The sequence below is a fragment of the Triticum aestivum genome, chromosome 3A (genome assembly GCF_018294505.1).
Source record: "Triticum aestivum cultivar Chinese Spring chromosome 3A, IWGSC CS RefSeq v2.1, whole genome shotgun sequence".
Lineage (NCBI taxonomy): Eukaryota > Viridiplantae > Streptophyta > Magnoliopsida > Poales > Poaceae > Triticum > Triticum aestivum.
In genome coordinates, this window is record NC_057800.1 from 536,228,013 (window position 1) to 536,234,838 (window position 6,826).

Genomic DNA, 6,826 nt, shown 5'->3' on the forward strand with positions numbered 1-6,826 from the left:
AAGGGCGGGCAGAGCCTGCAATAGAAGAATAGCGGGAAGAACGGGTACCCATTTGGAGCCGACTCCGAGGCAGCGGCCGGAAGTACCCTCGTGCGCAGATGCGCACGCGTCTCCATCGCCCAAAAGAGGTAGAGTACTCCCTCAGCTCCTGCACACCGAGCTGGGGGGCGAAGATCGCCCGCTCCTTCCATAGCGCCGCGAGCCGCTGCGCCTCGGCCGACTTCACGCCCTTTCCCTTGTCGGCTTTTGGGGCCATGGAGGAGGTGGTGGGGAAGGTTGACGGCATGGTGATGCTGGTGGCAATGGAGGGGCGGAACGCTGCTCTCTCGGCTTCGAGAAGAAGGGGGAGCGGCGGAGTTTGTGAAGAAGGAGTAACAGCAACCAGCGAGGGGGAACGAACTGCCCCTGTTTCCTCTGCTTATAAAGAGGGACAGGGCGGATGTTTCGGCCTTCCGCTTAAACAACCACCCACGATCTCTCCCACGATGCCGCATTCAACGCGTGCCGTTATGGGAGAGCGCGATGGATACGGAACAAGATTTGGCGTGGCCCAGCCCGCGTGTGCCCGTGCCCTGTCTTGGGCCTGGCCCAACAGCGCTTGGCACCGTGTCTGGCCCAGGCCCGGGGGCTCCTGTCGGTGTACTAGAACAGGGGTACCCTAGTACCCCGAACTTGTGCACGGGCAGTTGCAGCACCCCGCGGCAAAGGCTTGCCGGGTGATCGCCAAGATCCCCCAAGGTTCCCTTGGAGCCATCCAAGAACAAAGTATTTAAGCTAAGGAGACAAGAACCCGGCAAGAGGAGCTTGCCGGGAAGGCCAACCAAGGCGCTCCAAGGAACTTGCCGCAACGCGCCACGCGCTCCGGCAAGGCAGCAAGGCCCCGTCAAGAGGAGCTTGCCGGGAAGACTAAACAAGGTACACCGAGGCCCGGTGAGCGACGAGCTTCTGGGCCCAGCGAAGATAACGACAGCGGCAAGGTGCTTGCCGCGGCAAGCGGCCACTCTGCGTCCACGCTCCAGCGCATCCACCAACGTGTCGCTCTGGGGGCCTCTCCGGGTGCGCGTGGCGGGAGGCTGTGCAGCCAGCAGTGCGCAGTGGCATGCGAAGCTGACAAGATCACCATCGTGGTGAACGGTGGCGCCCCTAACGGTCCTTTTCTGCACTGTTCGGGCGACTCAGACGGGCATTTAATGCCCTTGTCCCCTGCCGTCAGGGTTAGGTAGGGTGCACTTTACAAGCAACTGTATCAACTACCTCGCTTTTTACGTTTTTACCCTCCTCTGCGTTGCCACCTATCGGTGACCCCTTTAGCATATAAAAGGAGGCCCATGCGCAACGTAGAGGGGGTTCAGCTCGTTCGGTTCGGAGCCTCAGACGGTTTGCTTCGATCCATTCGTAGCCCAGTGAACACCACACTCTCGCCATTGGAGAGCAAGAACACCAGATAATACAACCAGACAAGCAGCAGTAGGAGTGTTATCTCTCCGGAGAGCTCCGAAGCTGGGTAAACTGCTTGTGTGCCTCGCCTCGATCTGCTCTTCGTGCGATCTCCGCCCCCCGCCGAACCGAAAGGGGTCCGGTCCGTCGGCCCCATAGGTGTTCGTGGATCAGTTATCCCGACAAACTGGGACTAAATGGGAGAGGCATTAGTACCGACCCTTTAGTCCCGGTTCGAAAACCGGGACTAAAGGGCCTTACCAACCGGGACAAAAGCCCCTTTTTCTACTAGTGAGGCCCAAACTCACACCAGGCTGAAACGGGCCCATGTCTACATCAGGCCTCTAATAGGCCGAAAATCATTGGGCTGTAGTTGGGCCTAAATATTTGGCGAACAATTAACGGGCCAGATCTCGCTTCGGGGCGCAAATGGGCCCAAATATTGGGCGAACAATTAACGGGCCAAATCTGGCTTCGGGCAATAAATGGGCCCAAATATTGGGCGAACAATTAATGGGCCAGATCTGGCTTCGGGCTGTTAATGGGTCTTTATTAAGCAGGCCGTTATTGGGCTGGCCCACTAGTACCTGATTAAGTTCTACATGCCTTTGACTGGGCCGGCCTTTTTAACCTATATGGGCCTCTGTTGGGCCCAGCCACGTGTCGACGTATCATACGCATGTCTCCTCCAATGGATGGGTGACATCTGGCCCACTGACGAGCTGACAGGTGTTCCCTTCGGCCAATCAGAATTTTACATGTGGAAATTTCCCATTGGTTAGGGCTGTTAATGGGTTATCGGGTCCAAAATCCGACCCGATAGCTTAACGACGTTCCGTTACGGTGGATGCCACGTGTCGGTCACCCTTCACGAAAGCACTTCTATGACGCGCGATTTATCGTCATGGAAGTGGACACTTCCGTGATGATAATTTTGGTAATGTCATGGAACACTTCTATGACAGCACAGGTATGACTATCTTGATTCTGTCATAAAATCGTCCTGGATGTACATGCATGAAAAAAAAACGTGACCTACTGTGACAAACACGTATCATCACATAAGTGTATTTTTTTGTAGCGGAAGTGTGGTCTATTTTTGACGAATCTTGATAGTAGTGATACACATATTCATAATGTTGAAGCCAAAAGATGCAGAGTTGATAATGATAGTGCAACTTATTTGTGGCACTGTCGTTCGGGTCATATTGGTGTAAAGCGCGTGAAGAAACTCCATACCGATGGACTTTTGGAATCACTTGATTATGAATCACTTGGTACTTGCGAACCATGCCTCATGGGCAAGATGACTAAAACGCCGTTCTCCGGAACTATGGAGCGATCAATAGATTTGTTGGAGATCATACATACTGATGTATGTGGTCCAATGAATGTCGAGGCTCGCGGCGGGTATCATTATTTTCTCACCTTCACAGATGATTTAAGCAGATATGGGTATATCTACTTAATGGAACATAAGTCTGAAACATTTGAAGAGTTCAAAGAATTTCAGAGTGAAGTTGAAAATCATCCTAACTAGAAAATAAAGTTTCTATGATCTGATCGTGGAGGAGAATATTTGAGTTACGAGTTTGGTCTACATTTGAAACAGTGCGGAATAGTTTCGCAACTCACGCCACCCGGAACACCATAGCGTAATGGTGTGTCCAAACGTTGTAATCGTACCTTATTAGATATGGTGCGATCTATGATGTCTCTTACTGATTTACCACTATCATTTTGGGGTTATGCTTTAGAGACGGTCGCATTCACGTTAAATAGGGCACCATCAAAATCCATTGAGACGACACCTTATGAACTATGGTTTGGCAAGAAACCAAAGTTGTCGTTTCTTGAAGTTTGGGGCTGCGATGCTTATGTGAAAAAGCTTCAACCTGACAAGCTCGAACCCAAATCGGAGAAATGTGCCTTCATAGGATACCCAAAGGAAACTGTTGGGTACACCTTCTATCACAGATCCGTAGGCAAGACATTCGTTGCTAAGAATGGATCCTTTCTAGAGAAGGAGTTTCTCTCGAAAGAAGTGAGTGGGAGGAAAGTAGAACTTGATGAGGTAACAGTACCTGCTCCCTTATTAGAAAGTAGTTCATCATAGAAACCGGTTCCTGTGACGTCTACACCAATTAGTGAGGAAGTTAATGATGATGATCATGAAACTTCAGATCAAGTTGTTACTGAACCTCATAGGTCAATCGGAGTAAGATCCGCACCAGAGTGGTACGGTAATCCTGTTCTGGAGGTTATGTTACTAGACCATGACGAACCTACGAACTATGAAGAAGCGATGGTGAGCCCAGATTCCGCAAAATGGCTTGAGGCCATGAAATCTGAGATGGGATCCATGTATGAGAACAAAGTGTGGACTTTGGTTGAATTGCCCGATGATCGGCAAGCCATCAAGAATAAATGGATCTTCAAGAAGAAGACTAGCGCTGACGGTAATGTTACTGTCTATAAAGCTCGACTTGTTGCAAAAGGTTTTCGACAAGTTCAAGGGATTGACTATGATGAGACCTTCTCACCCGTAGCGATGCTTAAGTCTGTCTGAATCATGTTAGCAATTGCTGCATTTTATGATTATGAAATTTGGCAAATGGATGTCAAAAGTGCATTCCCGAATGGATTTCTCGAAGAAGAGTTGTATACGATGCAACCGGAAGGTTTTGTTGATCCAAAGGGAGCTAACAAAGTTTGCAAGCTCCAGCGATCCATTTATGGACTGGTGCAAGCATCTCAGAGTTGGAATAAATGTTTTGATAGTGTGATCAAAGCATATGGTTTTATACAGACTTTTGGAGAAGCCTGTATTTACAAGAAAGTGAGTGGGAGCTCTGTAGCATTTCTGATATTATATGTGGATGACATATTGTTGATTGGAAATGATATAGAATTTCTGGATAGCATAAAAGGATATTTGAATAAGAGTTTTTCAATGAAGGACCTCGGTGAAGCTGCTTATATATTGGGCATCAAGATCTATAGAGATAGATCGAGATGGTTAATTGGACTTTCACAAAGCACATACCTTGACAAAGTTTTTGAAGAAGTTCAAAATGGATCAAGCAAAGAAAGGATTCTTGCCCATGTTACAAGGTGTGAAGTTGAGTAAGGCTCAATGCCCGACCACTGCAGAAGATAGAGAGAAAATGAAAGATGTTCCCTATGCTTCATCCATAGGCTCTATCATGTATGCAATGCTGTGTACGAGACCTGATGTGTGCCTTGCTATTAGTTTAGCAGGGAGGTAACAAAGTAATCAAGGAGTGGATCACTGGATAGCGGTCAAGAACATCCTGAAATACCTGAAAAGGATGAAGGATATGTTTCTCGTTTATGGAGGTGACAAAGATCTCGTCGTAAACGGTTACGTCGATGCAAGCTTTGACACTGATCCGGACGATTCTAAATCGCAAACCGGATACGTGTTTTTATTGAATGGAGGAGTTGTCAGTTGGTGCAGTTCTAAACAAAGCATCGTAGCAGGTTCTACATGTGAAGCGGAGTACATAGCTGCTTCAGAAGCAGCAAATGAAGGATTCTGGATGAAGGAGTTCATATCCGATCTAGGTGTCATACCTAGTGCATCAGGTCCAATGAAAATCTTTTGTGACAATTCTGGTGCAATTGCTTTGGCAAAGGAATCCAGATTTCACAAGAGAACCAAGCACATCAAGAGACGCTTCAACTCCATCCGGGATCAAGTACAGGAGGGAGACATAGAGATTTGCAAGATACATATGGATCTGAATGTTGCAGACCCGTTGACTAAGCCTCTTCCATGAGAAAAACATTATCAGCACCAAGGCTCCATGGGTGTTAGAATCATTACTGTGTAATCTAGATTATTGACTCTAGTGCAAGTGGGAGACTGAAGAAAATATGCCCTAGAGGCAATAACAAAGTTATTATTTATTTCCTTATATCATGATAAAAGTTTATTATTCATGCTAGAATTGTATTAACCGAAAACATGATACATGTGTGAATGCATAGACAAACAGAGTTTCACTAGTATGCCTCTACTTGACTAGCTCGTTGATCAAAGATGGTTATCTTTCCTAGCCATAGACAAAGAGTTGTCATTTGATTAACTGGATCACATCATTAGGAGAATTATGTGATTTACTTGACCCATTCCATTAGCTTAGCACTTGATCGTTTAGTATGTTGCTATTGCTTTCTTCATGACTTATACATGTTCCTATGGCTATGAGATTATGCAACTCCCGTTGACCAGAGGAACACTTTGTGTGCTACCAAACATCACAACATAACTGGGTGATTATAAAGGTGCTCTACAGGTGTCTCCAAAGGTACTTGTTGGGTTGGCGTATTTCAAGATTAGGATTTGTCACTCCGATTGTCGGAGAGGTATCTCTGAGCCAACTCGGTAATACACATCACTTAAGCCTTGCAAGCATTGCAACTAATGAGTTAGTTGCGGGATGATGTACTACGAAACAAGTAAAGAGACTTGCCGGTAATGAGATTGAACTAGGTATTGAGATACCGACGATCGAATCTCGGGCAAGTAACATACCGATGACAAAGGGAAAAATGTATGTTGTTATGCGGTTTGACCGATAAAGATCTTCGTAGAATATGTAGGAGCCAATATGAACATCCAGGTTCCACTATTGGTTATTGACCGGAGACGTCTCTTGGTCATGTCTACATAGTTCTCGTACCCGTATGGTCCGCACGCTTAAAGTTTGATGACGATTATATTATGAGTTTATGTGTTTTGATGTACCGAAGGTAGTTCGGAGTCCCGGATATGATCACGGACGTGACGAGGAGTCTCGAAATGGTCGAGACAGAAAGATTGATATATTGGACGACTATATTTGGATACCGGAATGGTTCCGGGTGAGATCGGGATAATATCGGAGCACCAGGAGGTTATCAGAACCCCCCGGGAGGTGTATGGGCCTTAATGGACTTTAGTGGAAAGGAGGGGAAAGGAGCAAGGGAGGGTGCCACCCCCCAAGCCCAATCCGAATTGGGAGGGGGGCCGGCCCCCTTTCCTTCCTCCATCCTTCCTCTTCCTTCCCTCTCCCTCTCCAAATAGGAAAAGGAGGAGTTCTACTCCCGGTGGGAGTAGGACTCCCCCCTTGGGCGCGCCTCCTCCCCTTGGCCGGCCCTCTCCTACCCCCCTTTATATATGGAGGAGAGGGGCACCCCATAGACACAACAATTGATCTCTTGGATCTTTTAGCCGTGTGCGGTAACCCTCTCCACCATAGTCCACCTCGATAATATTGTAGCAGTGCTTAGGAGAAGCCCTGCGACAGTAGAACATCAACATCGTCACCACAACGTCGTACTGACGGAACTCTCCCTCAAAGCTCGGCTGGATCGGAGTTCG